The sequence below is a fragment of the Haliotis rubra genome, unplaced genomic scaffold (assembly GCF_003918875.1).
Source record: "Haliotis rubra isolate DU_JTF1 unplaced genomic scaffold, ASM391887v1 Scf283, whole genome shotgun sequence".
NCBI lineage: Eukaryota > Metazoa > Mollusca > Gastropoda > Lepetellida > Haliotidae > Haliotis > Haliotis rubra.
In genome coordinates, this window is record NW_025766925.1 from 134,219 (window position 1) to 155,745 (window position 21,527).

At 38.0% G+C, this 21,527-nt stretch overlaps 1 pseudogene; it reads left to right on the top strand.

Annotated features, from left to right (window-relative positions):
• Nucleotides 1–5: 5 nt before the first annotated feature.
• On the top strand, nt 6–15,666 carry LOC124281348 (annotated as a pseudogene).
• Nucleotides 15,667–21,527: the final 5,861 nt, after the last annotated feature.

Consider the following 21,527-nt stretch of genomic DNA (forward strand, 5'->3'; position numbering starts at 1 on the left):
GTTAGAGATACCTTAGATGTGTATGGGCACAGTGAATAACTAGGTCAGTCAAGACTTATGACAAGATGGAAACCGCCACTACAACAAATCCAACTCTGAACGACGAAATGGGGGATGGGGAGCATGTTGATGAGCAGCTACCTACGTTATCCAACTCAGATAAAGAAAACAAGGTACCCAGCGAACGTAAAGTCTCCATGGCAGCCAGGGTATCAGATGAAAATTCTCAACTGTTAGACCCCTCAAGGAACATTACGTGTTACAAACGAAGGTGGTATGTTTTGGTGGTGTTCGCCTATGCTGCTCTACTTCAGACAGCCGTGTGGAACACTTTCGGACCTATTGCTCAGTCAGCTAAGGCTGTGTTCGGGTGGTCGGATGCCAATATAGGCATGTTGAACAACTGGGGGGAATATTGTGTACGTTGTGTTCATGTTTCCAGTCGCCTGGTTGATGGATGTCAAAGGTAAGGATCTGTTCTCGATGAATCTTTCAAAAGATTGCAGTTACGGTTCAACATAGTATGACATGTTTCTTTGAACTCTTAACGTTATGTTTGTTTGTTTCACAATGAATTCCTGAGATTTCCAGGTCGTTGTTGTTGTTTCGATTTGGAAATCTTCGCTTAACAATACACGAACTGCTTTTAGGACGGGAACTATTGGATTCGGTTGTCACTCTGAACTTTATCTGTCGGATTTGATTAGGATGGCTTGCATCTGATTCATAGCCATACAGATAAGATAATTGATATTCAAGGGAGATAATCTATGGATGTACAACCTATTTCTTACAACGAGCGCGAAGTTAGTGTTTTGATAATAACACCGCAAACGTTTGTCTGTCCATAGAATTCCATTGTAACAAAGAAATATCCATATATCCATATCCATAGAATTACGCCTCTCTTTAATCATACAAACTTTTAAATGCTAACATAGGTTAGACTGGTATCTAACAATTGATGCATACATTTATTTGGGGTTACGCTTTGTTAGTAAAGAAAAATTTAGGATACTTTTGGGCTTGAGTCCCATCTGGTGTTGGGAAAACAATCTGAAATCACCAGCACCCACTCATCAACCGCGGTTTCCTAAAATAGGAAGTTGGAGAACTGGTAGTCCAGATAACTGACTTCGTGTACTCTTCTGTAACTTGTTACTTAGTAATACACAATGCATTTTAAAAAGTAGTCAAACAAGTGTTATATCTTGTATGAGACTTTCTTAGTAAAATACAAATACAAACCCACACTCTCAGCGGTTCTGACCACTTTCTAAAAATGACTCTTTCCCGGAAGACTCGCTGTCTGAGTGGTCTAAACCGATGACTTTGTGATAGGGATTTGGTGCCTTACTGTATGGGGCTCGAAAATACTCGCACGCACGCACACACACACATGCACACTATTAAAGTTAAAGTAACTTGTACGAAATAGCATGCGATGCTCTGTTGGTTGCAGCAGTTGCGATGTTGCTCAGCTTTTACAAGCAGTTTGTTATACTCGAAATCATCCTTTCATGATCATGCATGTTAAAGGTTATAGTGATCAGCTTTAAGGCGTATTTCCCCACCCTCTCGCTCCAGGACTACGGGTATCAATGCTGTTGTGCTCAGTGCTGCTGGTGTTTACGACCGCCATACGATGCATCACCAGTGACCCAGTACCAGCCACATGGTCAGTACCGCTGTAGTGAATCCAGAATCCATAATACATGTGACACCCTGGCAACTATGATTTGAGATATAAAAAAACATAAACAAAATCCAGTGTATATATATATTATCGTAGGTGGCGGGACAGTGTTTATAACATGTTTAGATAAACAAATCCAATGTATATTACCGGTCATAGTATACATGTATGTACATGTTTGAAAATATACACATGGAACTATATTAAGCACCCCATAACATATTTTAAATTACTGACTTACCTAATGATAAATCTTGAATTGTAACGATGACTTTTATTTGAACTGTATTCCCTTTCAATATTGTTTAAGGGTCTTGCTAAATCAATCGTCAAAACACATCACAATATACAGTTGAAGCACACTACCCACGATTGTCTAAAAAAGCACTATTAACTCAATGCGGCTAACTGTATAAAACGCCAAAATGTTTTAATGATTTTACCAGTATCTGTTACAATGGCACGAAGGAGATTACCAGAAGCAAGAAGATGGCAAATTATTGGAATGCACGACACCGGGATATCATGCCGGGCTTTTGAGTGACAGCTTGACATTCACCACAAGGCCATTAGTCGACTTGTTCAAAAACACCGCCAAACCAACAAGGACTGACTAACTTCTTTGACTAGGACTGACTAGGCTAGGTCAACCCCGAAAGACGTCTCAAGTTGAAGATCGGGATTTAGCAAGCCTAATGAGACGTCAGCCTTTCACTGCAAATGACGTCTTTGCAATAGGACTATAAGAAACCGCATAAAGGCACATGGGATGAGGACAAGAAGGGTGATCAAGCGTCCAGCCTTGACTAATCTTTACAAGAGATCTCATTTGGAGTGGTGTTTACCCCAACTTCATCGGCATTTGACGTCAAGGAGGAAGGTGCTTTGGTCGGATGAGAATCACTTTTTATTGCACGTCACAGAGGGGCGCCAGCGAGTCTGGAGGACTAAGAGCCCAAGAACATCAGAGAATCAGTTCCTTACGATCGTGGATTTGTCATGGTCTGGGGTTGTCTCTCCCATGACTGTAAACTGGACTTGGTAACTGTTCGTGGAAATCACAATGGCGATGACGACATCCGGGACATTCTGGATCCTGTTCTTGTGCCACATTTTAATAACCACCCATTAGCCACTCGCCCCGTATTGATGGATGACAACGCCCCCACCACATCGTTCCGGACAGCTTTTCTCCAACAACGCTGTAACCAAACCTCCATGGCCTGCTATGAGCCCGGTTCTGAACCCATTGGAGCCTGTCTGTGGATTCTTGGATGCCGAGTGCAAGCTCTTGATCCACCTGTACAAGATCTGGCATGTTTTGAAGCAGCTTTGCGCCTGGAGTGTCAGCAGCTGCCTCTGGAGCGAATACGGAGACTCACGATAAGCATGAGGAGGGTCAAGCATTCATCCGTGCACAAGGTGGATATGCACGCTATTAACATGTTTCATGTGATTTGTTGTCTGAAAATGACAAAGAACATTTTTAGACTGAGAGACACTCCCCAGCAGGCACATCAACGTTGTTTCAACGTTGAGAATAGGTTGAACCTCAACGTTGAAAATAGATTGAAAATAGGTTGTATATGAAAGTTTTTTTGACGTAGATATCCGACGTGGAATCAACGTTGAAGTTTGACCGATTATCAACGTTGAAAAAAGGTTGATCCTCAACGTTGAAAATAGATTGAAAATAGGTTGTATATGAAAGTTTTTTTGACGTAGATATCCGACGTGGAATCAACGTTGAAGTTTGACCGATCCTCAACGTTGAGAATAGGTTGATCCTCAACGTTGAAAATAGGTTGTATATGAAAGTTTTTTTTACGTAGATATCCGACGTGGAATCAATGTTGAAGTCTGACATATTTATTAACGTTGAAAATGGGTTGTTCCGTGGTTGTGTCTGGGAGGTATTACGCTTTCCTGTAAATAGACTCGCACTTCATATTTAAACTACAATAAAGTAGCACCAAATTCCTGCATCCAGCTAAAATACCCAAAAAGCTACCTGCAATAAACAGTGTTCAAACATAAAATTGCAGTAAAAATATTTACCTGATAAAATACTTGGTCAAAATTCCACATTCAATATAATGTTCATTTAAGTTTTATGTCAGTTGGACGTATAATTCCAGTAAGAAGAAAAGAGTATTCCAAATTAAGAAAAACTATTTACTGTTGTATTGTTACCTTGAAAAGGTGAAAATTGTCCCGAGAAGACATTTTGTCTGAATTTCAGCTCTTAGACAGACCCCTGAATAAACACAATGCAATTACTTTCACCATGAAAGGGATCCAAGATGACCAGGAACTATACCTGAAGACAGCACTTAAAACAAGTCACTTTTCATGAAATCTTTATGAACACACACGCACACAGAAAACATGGTTTAATGCATAATGTAAAACATCAAACATGACATAGTCTGTAGGTGATCTCTGTTGTGCTAATAACACAATATCATCTGCATATAGCATCAAAGTGACATTTACGCCACCAATTTCAATACCACAGTTCAGATTTTTCAACACAATTACAACTCCAAAAACACAATTATCAGCTCCTCTTCTTTCTGCCACTCCCTGCCTGGCGGTCATGTGGATACTTCAGAAACGTTCCTAACTCTTTCTTGAAATTTGCTTCGGATGCATTCCCATCTCATTCCCTTGAGATAGGACACATTCTGAAATTTTATATTCAAATACATGAGTAAGTTATATGGAAGATATATTGTCTTAAATGATTCAAGTATTTGTTTAATCAATCACTTGAAAGGTTCATTACACTGCTGTAACTTGGCATGTGAACATATGAACAGCATCAATACAAAATATGACGAAGAGTGTAAACAATTTATATTTTCAACCGAAGGAATGGAAGTTTTCTTAAACATTTTCAAAGAAAATCCTCAATTGCAAGTTGATTATTTAATTAGACTATGAAATACCGGTAGGATGAATTAGACGATGGTTTACTGTCATATATTATTTGCTATGGTCATGATGAAAATGCTGCACTTGGTAATTAACTTACCAGAGATGATTGAATACAACCTTGTATTCAACATTCATTCTTGACATCAAATTGTTTGACATTGTCCTGCAAAACAATGGAAGATTGTTGTTATTCTGTCAGATTTAGTTTTCTTTAGAGATTCTCGGAAATGATTATTTCAAATTAATAGGAGTTGAACTGATGTAGCAATTTTGCTACCAGGAGTCATAAATTGTAACAAAAGCCATTTTACATTAAATGATAAGAAAACAAAATGGGTGGTGGTTCACAGGTCAAAGAACAAGTCTATTGTGGGAGGTCTCCCAACACTATTTGTTCCCAAACACAAGGAAGTATGGATCATGGAGTTCTGAAAACAATAATGAGCTCTCATAAGTATACAATATATTCTCTATTATCTACTCTCTCTCTCTTTGTCATTGTACACTCATAAAACTCAGATAAATAACTTTTTTATAATTCATAAATGTTTACACTTAATCTCTTATAGGAACGCTTAGAAAATCTCTCATATAATGAATTATGTGTGCGTATTATCTGCGACGTCATAACTATGCTTCTCTGAATCATGAACAATAAAATAATGAGATTAAACTCTACATTGCCAGAAATAATCTATCATACCATGAATAATAAGACATTGAATAACATCTCTTACAACTCCAATCTACACTCAAAAAAGACTTAAATGTACTCGTAAACAAACATCGCTGGCACACGCAAATTCTTGGAAACAGTGCATCTCTGACTCTCAATTCCAAGAAATGGAAGTCCTACTCTATTTGACCAAAGGGGTGACAGGTGGCCAAAGCATATTGAAATGTAGGTCATACACTGAAAATAACTCTGATTTAAAACACTACAAATATACACCTTCTCTCTAATATACTCGATAGATGATCTTAACAAGGGAACATGTACATAAAATGCTGTTATCTAACAACACCTGTACTTTAAATAATGGACTCTTCAAAATCTCAGTATGTTTCACTGCACACATATTAGATTGCAAATAATGAAAAACCTACCCTTTGACAATAATAAAAAACATCATATTCAAATTCTACAGCTGACCAAATACCTGAAGAGTGTGTTTCCCAGCAATAAACATCTCTATATATGTATAAATGTATGACTTCTGTCCTCTCGCGTGCTATCTTGCATCCAGCTGTTTACGGCGAAAAACAATATGGCGCCAAGCAAGGGAGTGCTCATTAAACTAAACATCTCCGGGAGAAATCATTAATATATAAATGAAAATAAAGACCAACTATTATAACCAAAAAAGAACAAACATTATCACAAATATTCAAAACAGGTGGTAATGAAAGAGCATTATCATCTTTCTCTTAAACTTTGTGGTGGATATACTGGAAACAAGTGAAATGTTAAAAACGTGTTACCTTAGCCTTGCTCCTTTTATGTGATCCACAAAATTGCTGCCACCCAGTCTTCGAAGATGAGATTTCTGCAAATTCCATTAAAATAATCTTATTTCATAATTAAATGTTCCTTACATTAAAATTACTTCTGTTGCATGTAAGATTTTAACCTTTAAGAGACATGAATTATCATATCCCTCCCAAACAAGTGTAAGAATGAAAGTCTGTGGGTGCAGTTTTGTTAATTGTCCCATCAAAGAATCATTAGTGAAGTTACACTTTTTGTAAATAAATAAAAGTTCAAATAAATTATATACAATTTCATCCTTAACAAAGACTTTCACAAGACATTTTAAAGTGAAAATTTTCGTTGCATTTCCTTACGCCATTCTCCACCACCCCCTCCCCCCAATAATATACATATGTTGACAGGGTTCAGGGCGTGCTCAATGCATCATTAACTGATAGATCTAATCAAACGAACAAATGTTCACAATAATGGGATGCAATATAAAATGTTTATTAATCCTATCCGATTTTGTATAGCTGCCCTTAGGGACCGTTCATAATGTATGGCTTGGGGGTGATGTTGATTTTTATGTACAATGTGAATTACACACACACACACACACCCTAAAGTGTATGAGTATGTACAGAATAAGAGACGGCCCACCCTGCATGTCATGTACATTATCTATGACGCCCTCTCCCCTTCCCATAATTTCTAAACATAGTGCGTGTGTACAAAAATGCTGACCCCTTAGCTCCCCTGAACAAAATGGGTGACACCCCACTCCAACCCTTACAATCAACACCCCCACCCGCAGCCATATATTTAATTATGAACGGTTCCTTATATTGATGTACTTCATTGATTATTTGAAAATGTATATTTGCAAAATTCAAATGAGTTGATGGGTACGAAAGGAAATCTTATTCGATTATATAGTAAAATGCCAAATATATGCATGCAAATATATTGAAAAATAACAAAACAAGTTCATGGAAAACACGGGCTTCCACTAAATTTTGAGAAACATGTACTGTGACATACCGGTAACCTTGTGAGATAAAACATGAGCCCTAATTCGGAGTTTCTTGCTACTGCTAGATTTAAACGGCATTCCTACGTTTTCATTATACATGAAGGACATACTTACCAAATAAACACCAGCATGCCGTGAAGATGGTGAAAATAAAACGATATTGCGTTGAACTTCGCCAAAGTGAACTGACAACGATCAGCTGCCTTTGCGCGCGCGATAATTGTGCGCATGTCCGGATATGGCCAAACGAGGCGATCGAAAGGTCAACATCTGGCTTGTGTTTGAAAGCAAATTGTCGGGAATTATACAATTTTCACAGTTTTGTGGGAAAATATCAAATGTAATGCAATTTGGATAACTGATGACTTTATACCTAAAACTGCGATTTACGTAATTTTTTCCGTCCGTTGATCGATGCACAATCAAATAAAATATAGGATTATATCTGTCACTAGCTCGATCTTGATCTTTTATGAAAATAATGTTCCGAAATGATAGTTGCTAAGTTGGATACCTATTACCAATATGAATTATGTATCAAATTTGCCAAGGAAACAATTAGTTGACATTTTTGTTGGTTCCTTACGTTGAAACAACGTTGACAACTAAACGAATCTCGACTAACTTTCATTTGGTCGCATGATAAACGTTGATTCAACGTTGATCAACGTTTGGATGAAAGGTTGATCAACCAAACAACCAAAATTCAACGTTGATCGTTCAACGTTCCACATTAATGGTAATGGTTGCTCAGTTTCATGAGAATATGAAAATATCGTGACCATGAAGAATATTATAATCCAGTGTATATATCGGCCATGCTATATATACATGAATATGTGTGAATATAATGTGTTATAGGTGACACCACAATGTATGACGCCAAAGATGATTCATGTTATCTAGTCAATACTTTTGATATTCTGTGGTATGTAACAGTAATTGAATATACGTTTCTATTTAACTACTTACTGATATACACTGGCTGCTCTACTGGAACATTCAAAAGGTTCAGGGCACCCCTATAAACAAAGATAATGGGTCATTCCATTCTGATTATCCCTACTAATAGGAAGTGAACTCTCCCATTTTGGGTATAACAACGTGCGTTTTGCTCGCTCGCGGTTCGCTCTTAAACTGGCACCATGTGCGTGAACTTTAATATCAAATTTTACAAAGAAACCGGGAATTTACTGCATTTTAATCGAAATCAAGGGAATGACCCATTAACTTTGTTTAAAGGGGTGTCCTTAACCTGTTCAATTACATCAATTCCCTTTGATACAACAGAATGTCAACAGTGTAACTGACAGAGTCTTTGTTTCGGATTCCGATCCACATTTTTTACTCCCAGTGGGGAAGGGAGGTAACCCCAAAGGTGTGAGCAGCGGTTTCTATGTGCTTCACTGCCGTGAATGTGAAATGGCATGGAAGGTAGTAGACATTTTTTGAAACTATAAATACATGTAGTGAGAAACATATTAATATTTTACAGTTACAGAATATACTTAAACCTGTTAAATTAAGCCTTAATGTGCAGTTACATAAAGTACTCACGTGGTTTAGCCTGAACACATTGTTTTGTTTGACTGTTATTTGTGAACAGTATCCTTATGTTCGAGTAGGACGATGAGTAGGAATTTTTGTTCTTTTCTTTTGCTATTCTTGCAGAAACAATTAAGAACCTGTCATGAACTTATTAATCAATTTTGTCCAACTTAAACTGTGATATTACACAAGTATTTGTAATGTTTGTTTGCGACAACTAAAGCAAAAGTAAATGTATTTCATCCAAAAACGTAATCCGAGGATACTTTATTTTTCTGGGTAACATTCATTCAGTAACCTGGGGAATATTTCTTGGTGGTTAATACTGTGAAATTAGTAGAAAACCTTTCTGAGTGAGTGAGTTTGGTTTTACGCCGCACTCAGCAATATTCCAGCTATATGGCCAGCAATATGTTAATAATCGAGTCTGGACCAGACAATCCAGTGATCAACAACATGAGCATCGATCTGCGCAAATGGGAACCGATGAAATGTGTCAACCAAGTCAGCGAGCCTGACCACCCGATTTTGTTAGTCGCCTCTTACAACAAGCATAGTCGCCTTTTGTGGCAGGCATGGGTTGCTGAAGACCTATTCTACCCCGGATCTTCACGGCTCACAACGACGAAGACAACACCAAGCATAAGAAGCAACACTGCGGTGTATGATCATGATTATAACAACAAGAAATAAAGAAAAAAGTAAACACGTGTACAAGAATAAACAAGACCTCTGAACATTTACTTCTGTTTGTTCGTAATGCTGCATCCTGAAAAAGACAATTAATATTTCATACGGATTAGTGTGTATTTGCTAAAATCTGTGAGGTATATCTTGTGATATTATGATAGTTCTTCTGGTCCCAGGTTGATGAACACGGCAGCATTAGTAGCAGGCGTGGCTGGTACTGTACCTAATGCCGGCCCCGCCCTTTTCTCCGCCACGTGGTTTCCCCCAAATCAGAGGGCCACTGCAACAGCCGTGTCAACTATCTTTAGCTACATTGGCATATCAGTGGGCTTTATCATTGGTGAGTAGAAACCAGCAGTTTCAAAATCGCTGCATAAGTCTGAATGAAAAATTGCTGTAATTGTATACAGGTATTGTACAATAAACATATAGGATAGAGGAGAATAACAAAATTACAAAACTCTTTCGACTCTTGGATTCCTCAAAGGCTTTGAAAATACGAGATAATTAAATAAAGTTGAAAAAGTATCTAGTGATGGTAAGTGATCGAAATGAAAACGGAAGGGTAAGATGTTACTTGACAAATAACCGAACACTCTGGCACTGAACTATAAGGTGTAAAAAAGGAAAGACGACAGGAGTGAGTGAGTTGGGTTTTACGCCGCTTTTAGCAATATTCCAGCAATATCACAGCTGGGACACCAGAAAAAACGACAGGATTGTGCAGTCAAAATGTAAACTTTTGCGATCATAATCAGTTGTGCTTCCACGATTGGTAAAATTGTTTTGAAGAATTTTAGACTGGCATGTTGCTTTATGTTGACGTTCGCATGACGCTCGTCAAGAGTCTTCCTACAACGTCTATTAAGAATGTTCTGAGTGGGTTAACGCAGACCCTTGCATAAACATTTGAAGCTGTTCCAAAGTCTTCAAATTACACACCAAGACAGATTGAAAAGAGAGGCTACCTCAAGCCAATAGCTCTTCATCACGTTGTTGACGACACATTATTCCCAATTTGATCATAAAGAGCACAGTCGAATTCAAAATGACGGCGGGCTTTGATATGATTCTGAAACGGCTCTTTCGCTGGATCTCCTCCAGAGAATTCTTTCTTCTGACGACCAATTAATCATTTAATTTCAAGACCCCCTTCCCTCCGTCCCAACCTCAACACTACATGTTTGTGAAGAGTACATACTCCCAGGGTTGTATATTTCGGATGAGGATGTAGAGAGTTGACTAAGCAGTGCAAGGAGACAGTACTCTGTATATAGAGTTGCCTACCTTATCCATCAGGACCAGCTGATCTCAGGTTCGAATTCGCAATATCTCTTTAATGTGTTACCCAGGAGGTAAACGTCTGCCACCCACGGGCACCTATATTCATACATCAAACTGAACTGAACTTCACTGTTTGATCAGTGAAGCTCAAAATCGCTATTTTGTCCAAAATGAGAGCAAACGTCACCCGCGATGTTTTGTCGCTGTTATTTAATCCAACTAATCGAAAGTTGTGTCATATCCATTCCCACTTTCACTGTGTTTACAGGTCCGCTCTTGGTGCCACAGCCAGATGAACCATCCTTTAACTTGACAGACATACGACCTTTAAAGTAAGAAACGGAACACACTCTATCACACTTCCTGTTATCTTCTGTGTTTTTTCATGAACCACCTATGTCATTATCTGCATTGGTCGTTCCTTGTTGCAGTTCAAGTCGATTCAACTCCAGTGAGTTCAGTCTGACGCCAACCGCTAATTTGTCCGAAGTGAGAAGCGGTATCATGAGACTCATGTATACAGGTGATCAACGTTTCCTCCATTCACTGAAGTAAACTCTTTATAAATATCATAACGATAGGATGCCATTTTACTCATAATCTGTCAATATGCCTGTTTTCACACGTCTCCTCACCAGCTTGTTTGGTTGGTCCAGCGGGTTGAAGTGTTCCCCTATCACATCGCTCTGTTCGCTTTCCGCATGGATGCAATTTGTGAAGCCCATTCCAGATGTCTCTCATATATTGCGTAGATATTGCATTAATATCGCAAATCATGCTATTTGGACTCAGTTATACTCTTATGACAATTGCTTCTAAAACTAGTATAGACATGTTTGTGTGTTCATTTAAGGCTTCCCCATAGGAAGATATCTCAGTAATAGCATGACTAAATTGTTATAATTTACTAACTGTGTTGTATACAGAATGTGCGGCGTGTGTACTGCTGCTGCTCCTGGTGGTGGTGTACTTCCCTGCCAAGCCTCCGTCTCCCCCAAGTCTCACAGCGTCCATAGAGAGGACACGCTACCTACAGGGGATCAAAGGATTATTTACGTAAGCACGGCAATGGCTTTCACTCAGAGTATAATTTTCATGACAGTTAATAATTTTATGTGGATATTAAAGCTTGTTAGGGAGAAGGTGACCAAAAGTGGAGCACTTGTGCCTAAACCCTTAGTAAAGTACAAAATTATAAAAATATGATTTTTCTTTATTATGACTCATTCTAATTGCTTATCTCCATTACACTATTTTTGTAGTGTTTGACAGTGAATGACATTGATTGTATATGCAGAGCCTATTTTCTACATACTAAAGCCCTAAAAATAAACTTAATGGTTGTGATTACAGAAATGACGAAGTTAGATTTGACTTTGAGGCATTGTATTTTTCTTTTTTTATATATAAAGTATGCTGCTTTGTCAATTAATTACAATTGAAAACGTCAATGTGAATGAAAGTCTGTGTAGATTCAAACTTAAACCAAAGGGATAATCACAAAACATCACATATATTTTATTTCCCAATGTTCCGGTTCTGAGAAAATACATTGCAATGCGTATCGTTTGAAAGGCGTATTGCGATATAGCCGTACACCGGTAATACCATGCAGTCCTGGTGGAAACCTCTGTCCTATGTTCCCAAGAACAATTAAAAATAGCTCACCCCAAATGGGCCTCTGCCCGCGCATGTGCACCAGCAACCCATATGACCAGCTTGTCATTCTATCCAATCCATTTTCGCCCTCCAGGACGGTTGGGAGGATTCCCTCTGTTCACAATCCAAGCTTATTATCTTCTATGTCGACCCATCCATCAAAATTTGTGCTTGTTTTTTCATATAATATCATTTTTATATAATAATCCGTTTACCCCCCAAAAATAGATTTTAAAACAAAGCTTGTCAACAATTAAAAAAAAGAAAAAAGAAAATAAAGAAAATCGAAATCCCCAAACCCCTCCCCAAAACAACAACAAAACAAACCAAAAAAAAAAAAAAACAAAAAAACAAACAAACACAAACACACTGTAGCCCCCTCCGATGATCTTCGGGTCGGCGCGACTAACTTGTGTCATTCATGTGTCTATTTTTGCAGGCACAGACGCTTCTGGGTGATAATGGCGGCCTTCAGTATACCAACGGGAGTTTACCTCGCGTTTGGAGCTATATTGGATGTCGTCCTGAATAGTGTTGGTATATCACAGGTAATAAGTATTCCTATTTATGTCGTTCTATGATATTTCAAAAGAGTATTACATGGCAGACTTGTACATAAATTGAACGTCTATAGAACATACAGTGAATTGCAAGAGAGACTGGCACACAATCTTGATCTGTTGTCTCAAACTACACATTGTCAGAGACTGACTTGTTGTAAGCAGGATGGGTAGGGTAGTATGCTTTTTCCTCACCGTGTTTACATCAAAATATCACAAGACAATGAATCCTTTGGCATATCTTTAAGTTAAAATTAACATGCATTAACTACTCTCAACAGTTAAAACATGACTAATGACATTTTACATAATGGAGCCTATTTCACATGTGCTCCGTCCCTACGTTACTAGACTATGTTTATGACCTCATCTCACCCTAGCCTTGTTCCAAGACTGTACTGAATGTTGGGCACATGGATGTATAGTAATTCTATCCTTTAAAGAGGCAAGTCGAGATAGGCGGACAGTACTTCTGAGGATCCTAGTCTGTTATGAAATTATCATTTAAACTGTTAATTTTTTACCTTGCAGTACCATGCCGGTTGGATGGGGTTTTATGGCACGATCGGCGGCTGTGTAGCAGCACTACTGATGTCCAGGTATGACCAGTCTGGCAGAAAGGCTTTGGTGACAATGATCGAACATTCATGTGATATGAACCTTAATTAACACTTGACCTGTGAAGATCCGGGTCTTAACCGATGCTGGTCGTAAGAGGCGACTGACATAATCAGGTGGTCAGGTTCGCTGACTTGGTTGACTCAGGTCATTCTCATGCTGTTGATCACTTGATTTTTTTACCAAGACACGAGTATCTAACGAGCGCCGCCATGTAGCTGGAATATTGCTGATTGCGGCGTTAAAGAACAAACAAACTCAACACTTGACTCTTTGGCCGTTAACAACGATGTTTAATTCAATGATTGCAACCATCAAGATATTCGCTTAATGCATTGTACTTTATTTCAAGGATTTCTGATCTGTTTCTACGTCACATGAAGATGATGCTCTTGCTGCTATTCGTCTTAGCTACAGGCGCCACAGCCTGGTTTGTCTTACTTTGCCTGTCCTACATTCCCTTCAGTTTAGGTAAGGAAATCTTTGAATATTGTATGTCAATAGGCAAAATATTGATGTATATACTTAACTGTGTAACAGAGATATCGCTATGGTAATCATGATATTATTTAAATCTAGGAACATGTGTGTCCTATACCCAAAAGGTACCTGAAACGCCTTGTGAAATGGCAGACCATTCTTCCTAAAGATTCCGTGCCTCTGTTTGATGTTGACCTGAACGTTGAGTCCATCCTCCTCTACCAGTGTCGCTGCACCTTCATCTTGGTGGGGGTCGCCAGTGTCGCCAGTCCATCTGTATAACCTTTTCCTGGCATTCTTATTGATGAACAAGTAGAAATTGAGCGTGACATACCAACTAGTTAAAGCTTGGTTGAATCTCTCTTTTGTCAGTGTCGCTGTACCTGTCCACCATCTTGATGGGAGTTTTCATCAATGCTTCTATACCTCTGTTCTTCGAGCTTGGGTGTGAGGCGTCATATCCAATTGCTGAGGGAGTGACGGTCGGTGTCCTCACCATCGCCAACAACCTGACTGGTGTCATCTTCCTTTCTGTGCTGCAGATCCCGAAAATAGGTAAACCTCAAACACAAGCAATGATATACCAACATTTTATACAATCACCTTCAACGCTAATAATGTTGAGACACATTTTGATTACGCCAAACTACACAAAATATGAAAGTTCACTGAGGTAGAAAATGACTCAAAAATAATGAGCAAAAAGTTAATTATATTGCTGACCCTTTGCAGGTGTTGAGTGGATGAACTGGACCATGCTGGGCTCCATAGCAGTTGCCGTTCCTCTACTTCTGTTGTTCAAAGAGAATTACACCCGGACTGACATCGACACACAAGAGATCATCGTTGGAGAACCTGATGAGGGTGGTGCTGTGTCGATCAATACCGACATTAAAGCTAGTTGACAAGAAAGCATCAAACATTCTGATAGTGTAATCAAATACTCCTTTGACTCGGAGCTGATAGCTGAACATGGCAAGTCTTGTTGGGCTTTAAACGGTAAATCATTATTATTCAGTTATGGTTTTGGTGAAGTTTGGCTCCAACAAGGTATAGGAAATAATGTTTTATTTATCTCCCATTTTTAAGGAAAGTTGTAATGATATTAAGCATCAATGCTGGAGTGCAGATTTAGAGGCTTTCACGAAGTTGGATTTCTACAGAACTCTTAATAATCAGTTTAGTTGCTAAAATATACTCGAAACTGTAACAGGTAAAGTTTATGTTACAATTGCATCGGATTTTGTAGTTCAAATCATGAGTTATTAATTGAATTGGACAGGAGGTGGAATATTCCAAGATCAGAAAGATTATATCCATTCTGTATTGTCCCAAACATTGAATCGGAGTACCGTTTTTGTTTAAAATGTCCATTTTATCATAACTTAAGATATATTCTTCTTCCAAAATATTACTGGGAATATCCAACTTCGGACAAGAGGCCAGTATTATTTTTCTCAAAAGGTGTAAATCTCTGTAAATTTCTTTTTTTAGTAGCCAAGAAAAGACAAATGTTCTCAGATGTCCCTCTTAGATAGACATTTCAAATCCATTTATTTTGTAAAAGCCAATGTATCAATAGATTTAGCCATCATTTCAAGCTCTCTATACAACAAATATCTGTACCACAATATCTGTATCATGGGCCTGCGGCCCCTTTACGAAATAAACACATATCAAACTCGCAGCTGATTGGTGAATCTGTGGCACTGGTGTGATTGTACATGTGTTACTCATGGATATGGAAAGGTTTTGACGCTTCCGTCATGGAGATTTACAAACATGTTGCCATGAAGGAAAGCTATGACACTCACATGTACTTTGAAAATCCAGGGATATACTAGTAATCACGAGCAAAATGTAATCCACGTAATATTGACTATTTACGAAAACTGTGTGTTAACAAGACTGAGAAGACATGTACCTGTTGGCTAGGTGCAAACACTTGCTTCTTGCTCCTCTTTCTTAAAAATGGGCACATGTACACCTAGAATAACATGTCGGGGAGAAAACCAAATGGCAATTGTTGATGACTATGTACAACGTTTTTATGAGACTATATTGTATTTTTGTTGTATTTTTTGTCGTTTGATTCAAACGATTTATTGCTATCTTCACCATGCTCTGACCCAAGGGAAATACTCACACCTTGTGCAACGGGAACATTCCTCAGTTATCTCCCTTTACAGCTTCGCCAGTAGATGGCGCCAATCACTACGGTCCTAAGTATACTTCCGGCATAATGATGGCGTTCAAAGTTTGTTGCATGGTCGATTTCAAATGCGCAGAAATATTACGATGCCTGAAACGTGCTGCCGTGCCTCGGGATGATGCAATAGAGGTTCGACGTGTCCGAGAGGTCAAAACTTGCTGAAGTGGTGGTTGACTATCATTCGAAGTAGCGACGAATGAAACAAAAGCACGACGAGGTAGCCGTCAGCTCTCGCTGGTCTCACTCTCAGTGTTGTGTGCCGTTTCCACTTCTTACAGAGCGATTTCGTTACTGTAACTAATTATGGTAAGTACAACGTATTTTGTATCTTTTACAGTTTGAAGAAAACGTTGTTATTGTTATTCTCCTTGCCAAATTTAGTTAACATGCATGCCAACCGAAATTACGAGCAGGGGTTTTGAATCGATTCAGGGAAAAAAATGTGTTGCTTAAGAGGGACACATGCTGTACGAAACTTTTCACGCGAAACATTAGGGGCCTCTCACTGTAGTAATCATCTAAACGTACAGTACACAATCTTTTCGCTTTACAAAGGGTTCAGCCCAAGGAGTCATCATCTGTAGAATGCCACTGATGTTATCGTCTGAAATCGGCACCCCAGTGAAGATTGATAAAACAGTTTCTGTAGTAGTTAGGCTTTATTAATTGTGAACATTGTTTCAAAATGTTCCACCGTACTTGAATACAGCTATTGCATTCTAATTTCAGGTTAATCTATTGAATTTATTTTCAACTACATGTATATTCAATTATATCTTAGCAAAGCATTCATCACTTGATATGGCCTGTTGATTTTACCTGCTTGTCTTCTCTTATACAACACCTGGTCATGCATCTTAAATACAGTTGTCAGTTTGACACTGAGTTACATTGAGTAATTTACTTAAAATTCTAATGTATGTGATATTTTCACATATGCTTATATCTCCTGATGACAGGTAGAGTAGGCAGGTAAATTGGATCAGACCCCAATTTATTATTTTCAATGTATTAAGGTAATTGGCATTTCACAAGTAAATTTTCATTTGAACCCGTGGGTTAACTTTCATTTGCTTCTTGCTTTTCAAAAAGCAAGTTAACATCATTATATACATGTTTGCAAAGTTGCTTATGTTTGACAATAACACCTTTGCTCCCTTCATTGTTGAATTAAAGTTTACCAAGAATGCAAATACACAATTGACTTTTTCCCTTTAATGCATCATATTACATCTCCCTACAGGTTCCTGTTGTCCACAAAGATGAGGCCCAGGTGATTCCAGAATACACATGCTACAGGTTAGTGCTTGTTTACCTCTGGTATGAATTTGTCTGAATAATGTCTGGTGTACTTGTTGAACACACTTCTTTGTATCTGAAATGTTTTTTACGAGGAGAGTTACTTGATTGATAATGGTGTTAGTAGCTACACCACAATGTCGCTCATATTATATTAAAGAGGTTGTATATCCATACAACTCTCCTTGTTGTTCATCACACCAACTTCTAAATGCCACACAGAAAAGGAAAAAATGTCAGCATATTTAAATTATGCTTCTCCATAGTTGAAACATTTGTTAAGAATAACGTTTTCCACCTTTGGCCTATCGGAATGAATATGTTCATTATGTGACATGTCTTTCTCTACAATAGTAACTTAAATCTGATAATGATACATTTTCTCATAACTGGCAGTCATGAGATAATATTACCCTGTATCAGTTTGGATAGTAATACTCCACTGATGTTTTCCAGGATGAACACGTCTGAGGCAACAGAGAGAAACAGATGTTGTATGACCAATTCTTTCCCTGGACTGTATCAGCTGACCCACTTAATGCTGGTGGATACTTGTGATGTTGAATGTAACACCAGTGAGGTCGCTGATGGCAAGAATATTGAGCCAAACATTTTCTCTCCAGACTGGGCACAGGCCAAATATGAAAGTACCTGTATATCAACACAGAGACAAACATGCAGTGCTTCCAGTACTAACTATTATGATGAGTGCTGCAGCAATTTTCATTTACACAGGACTGTAAAAATATTCAGACATCACTGTTGTACTTCCAATTTTGGTGTTTATGCATGTCACCTAAATTATCTGTACAGCAATATTGACAGTATGATTATCAGTGTGGTAAACATCTACATGCATCTGATGTAAGTGTTAATCAAGGTTTTTCAAAGGAGACCATCATTTTTACTGTATGTATGTCTATATTTATGAATGTCCATACATGCAGAATATAATATGTAGAACAATAAAAACTGAAATGACAACCCAGACTTGATTTTTGTTCGATGATAATTGACACATGAGAATAATCGTAAGTATTGTAGAATCTCAATTGTACCAGTTAGACTACCATTCAAAAGCTAAATTATTCCTTGCTCAGTATTCCAAATACACACTGTGTTCACTGACACTGTGAGTCCATTATAATTGTGATGAGCCTTGATGTAATTTGCAAACCCTCCACACATGCTGGAATAATAAATGTGAAATATTTGTAATCAAATTTAAAAGGCTCCCACCTTAAAAGACAATGAACCCGATACCCCCTTGCTTCTAGCATCAGATAGTTCAGACCTCTAGTAATGGTTCAATGTGTTTATAATATTTCAGTAATTCACTCATGCTTAGTTACATTATTTGACAACACCTAAAACACAATTTCAAATAATATTTTTGTGTTTTCAAAATGTGATCTATCATTTAGATACTGGTTATTTGTGTTGAAGAGGAAGCCTTTAAAATGGTACAGATTGGGATGGGGTCCCAAATGATACTTAGAAATATATTGTGCAAGCAATATGCCAATTTACTGTACATTTTGGGGATTGAATAATGGCCTAAATATATTTTGGGGATGTGAGGTGATGATGAATTTAAGGGGGATCACCTATTTTGTTCTGGAAAGATAGAGGTCATCAATTTTGTACACATGTAATGAAGGGGGGAGCAAATTTGTACATAAAAAGATTATGCTTAAAATTAGGGGGGGGGGGAAATTGATTTCGAATATGACATATGCAAATGGGGTGTCACTTACTTTGTGCATGAATTGTAGGGAGGTCATTCACATTGTACATGCTTCTCCATAAAAATCATCACCAAAACCCACCCCATTAATTATGAACGGTCCTTAAATATGTATGTAGAAACTATAAACCGGAAGTTATGAGCTTATTTATCGTATGAATGGGTGTAATATATTTTGTTGAACACACTGTCAGCGAGTCGTTAATTCGATGAAAATGATTTATGTTTCAAATCCTTTCGAAAACGATCCGTTGCCATAGCATTTCCTCTTTCCATTGCATCCCAAAGCGTTATAGGCTATGAAAATAGGTTGTACACGTGAACGAAAACTGAAGCACTTATGTTGTGCACGTAATCAGGTCAGTGCTAACGTTATTTGTGTAACGCTAATTTCAGTGTACACTAATCCTATGTTCTAACAACTATTACGACGCCATTAATGCTCTGTGTAATGTGACATAATGGGGAGTAAATGGTTTGACGAATTTACAAAGCAACTACTCAATAAAAAATTCCCCGAGAAACGGCAATATTACAATAACTGCAGTGCCGTTCTATTAGCATTATTTTTCGCCCAGACACGCTAGTTCTTCGTGCTTTGACAACAGTCGTCAGTCGGGACAACTTCCAGATTCCGTAATATTCGTAATATAAGAACCACAGAGTTAAAAGTAGGTTTAATGTCGATTTATGTTTAGGCTTGGCCGATAGGCAGGCCTATATGCCAGTATCAGTGACAGCTGCTGTTGGACCGTAACTACCGCAGCGCTCCAAGCGGGCAAGGGGGCACAACTCCAGGAATGTTCCCCACTATCAAAGAATCTATGGTCTTGTAGTTCGTTCAAGCAGTATATGGACAGTACACATGTACTACCCGACCTGTTTCTTTATTAATATGACCGCGAATCATCAGCTTCACTTGAGGTGAAACGTCAGCTTTGAGCAAATGGAAATATTCTGACCATGGGCCAGATATTTAAATAAAACACTAAATTAGTCAAGTAAGTTACTCTTTGTGTCATGTTACTCACAGACATACTTTCATTTGATTACAGTAACATAAATATTTCGCCCATGAGCGAGATAATAACACGTGGTTTAGGTGTTGTCCATTATATGTTGGTCAGGTATTGTCTTGCCACAAAATAACACCTCCAGTTCAATGCACATTGTTTAACTGTGTTATAGGTGTAAGAGTACATCATCCTTATATATGGTACATGTGGCCTCATTCTTTCAACAAATATCTTGATATGTACACACAAGGACTTAGATTAGTTATGTGGTATGTATGACTCACTCTAACCTCAAGGTCATATTGTTATCCTTGTAGAGCTCTACGGTGACATATCAAGGTTGTTATGTCATTACAAAATGTTCAAGAAGGATTTATTGCATAAATCAAAGTTTGATTTAATATCAAATAGTCAAATTTATCAGGGAAACTGCACCCCAGTCTCTGCTGAGTGACGATAAAATGACATCAACAGGCTTGAGGGCGATACTGGCACGATCATGTCGCGAAGAGATCCCTTGATGTCGGTTTAGGAAATTTGTCGATTGATGATTGCCAGTTTGCTGATACAGAAACAGTTTCTGTCACTTGTCTTAGTTTATTCGCTATTGGTGACACACGCTGAATGTTAAGATGTGGCTAAAAATAGCGCTTGTTCCAATTCCAAAGAGGTGTACATATGCGCTAGCAAATTGCTGCATTTACACAAATCAATACTATTTCAGCATGCAATGCCATGGTATGGATTCAGTTTGGTTCGCCCAATATTTGAAATGATTTGAAATGTCTTCACTCTTTTCTGTTCGTCTGTAAAGTTGGAACTATTTGCTCTTATATGACTCCTGATGGAGGTGGACTGATCTTGTGGCGTGAAAATACCAATCCACCACATAATTCATATAAATATCATATTTGAAAACAACCATTAATAAGAAATAAGATTAATGCCTGATATTTTTTATTATGTTTTCTGCACAGTACTGAAATCGATTACCATGTTTTGTAAGTAACACATGGACATTTAATTGAAAAATCCAATGTCATCACCAACGAGATTTTTTACAAAGTTATACATGACTGGATAACCACAAACATGCTAAATTTGTAATTCAGGTTTGTTCGACCAATATTTGAAATTACAAATGACGTATTTTCTTTTGCATCAAATTCAACATGCAATGCATAGGTATTGATTCTGTTTGGTTTAACCAATGTTGGAAACAATTTGAAATGTGTTCACTCTTTTCCGATCGCCCATAAGGTATTTCTATC